The following is a 1,817-nucleotide window of genomic DNA, read 5'->3' as shown; positions in this document are numbered from 1 at the left end:
GCCGTCTTTCTCTCTCTGTACACGTAGCTGGTGGCCGTGGCTTCCGTGCCTGCCTTCTCCCGGCAGTAACCGTGTTGCCAGGCCGACCCTGCCGGGGTGTAGCCGCTTGTTAGGCTCACGCTTGGCCTGTGGGGGTACCCACTGTGGTGGCACCAAGGGAAGACCCGGCTACTTGCCGTCCTGCTCTGCGTTTCAGCCGAGCTCGGCGCAATAACACTGGTAGCAGTCAGTCCAGAAAAACCACCTAGGTGGTGCTTGCTTTCTGTGGAAAGTGCTGGTTTAGGCTTTTCCTTGGAGTTATACAAATCTGAAAAATGTCTCTCAAGGGTTGGCGTCTTAGCCGCTTCCACCTTGTTTTTTTCCTGCTGAGGAGAGCATGAAGAGCACGTGCGTGTGGCCTCCGTCTCCTTTGAGTGCCTGGCTGCTGTCTGTGCCTGGGGAAACGACAGTTCCCTTCACTCCTTGCCTCGTGGATACTGATGTAGTTTAAAAAGCAGTGAAGCGGGCAGTGGGCAAACATTGCAGCTAGGGCAGTTCTGTGGGACTGGAGAGCAGTGGTTTGTGGAAGAGAAGTCAGGCCCAATCCCCCACCTGCCCTTCGGGCTGGGCGGTGACGCCGAGAGCACGCCCCCGTCCTCGCAGGCTGCCGGTCCTCGCGGGCTGCGGCCCGCACCTCGTCCGGGAGGGTCTGGGGGATGGCAGTGCCCGGGCCCAGGCGAGGCAGGCAGTGGTGCTTTTCTTTTTACTGAGCCTTAAATTTCTCTGGGTTTTTCTAGAGCTCTTTAATTGTTAAATCCCAATCTTTAGCTCATCCTTGTGCTGCTTTAGTGCACATTTTTATTGCAATTCTTGTTTTCTCCTGTGTTCTTTAAAATCTAGTCTGCTGATGCACAGTTTTATTTCATTGCAGAAAGAAAAATTATGGCATAGTTCTATCTTTTGAACAGATTTTGGACAGAGTTTTCAAAAAATATCTCATTGTTTTAAACTTACTAGTTGTAATTGTCTTACATAACTTGTAAATAAAAGAATTTCTGAAACACTTGTGCTTGCTTTGGTAAGCTAATGCTGTGGAAATGGGTTTCCCAAAGCCGGTGTGTGGAGAACGTCCCTGGCCCACCCCGGGGATGGGGGCAGCAGAGCTGTGCACGAGCCCCAGGCCCCGGGGGCCGCCGCCGGCTCCTGCCTCCAGAGGCTGGGAGCAGGGAGGGCTGTGGCCTCCGCCTTGGAGCAGGCCTGTCTCTGCAAGGTCCTTGTGAGTGGGAGGCCCGGGGTGCTGGCTTCACCCCCCTGGCCTGTTCACCGGGTGAGGATCCCCAGAGCCCACGCTGACCCGGGCGCAGGGAGGAGAGGGTGGGCGGACCCGGGTTCCCACACCCCCTGCCCGAGTGGGCGACGCTGCAGGAAGCCAGCCGCCCCACCAGCCTGCCAGCTTCCCACCCCGGCGAGAACGTTTTCACGGGGTCCCTCGGGGCTGAGCCTGGGTGCCTGGGTGCGGTCTTGGGTTTGTGTCAAGATGCAGGAGCCGCTCGGCTCCAAGGAGGCGCTGCCCGGAGGGCGTCTAGTCTCCGCTGGCGAGGGCAGTGCCAGCTGGCACTGGTTTCGTGTCTTGGCAGTGCAGGGGCTTCCCTGGGGACTGCGGTGCAGGAGCGCAGCCTTTAGGCTGTAAATAAACTCACCCGGGGAAGAGGGCATGGGCGGGCCACCCTCCTCCATCACGCCTGGGTCTGCGGCCGCCTCGGGGGGCGGCTCCACGGGCCCCGCCCGGCTCGGGGCCAAGGAGGCTCTGCCCTGTGGAGGCGTGGTCCTGCCCCACC

Source organism: Dasypus novemcinctus (genome assembly GCF_030445035.2).
Source record: "Dasypus novemcinctus isolate mDasNov1 chromosome 23 unlocalized genomic scaffold, mDasNov1.1.hap2 SUPER_23_unloc_1, whole genome shotgun sequence".
NCBI classification, from domain to species: domain Eukaryota; kingdom Metazoa; phylum Chordata; class Mammalia; order Cingulata; family Dasypodidae; genus Dasypus; species Dasypus novemcinctus.
This window is presented reverse-complemented; position numbering follows the sequence as displayed.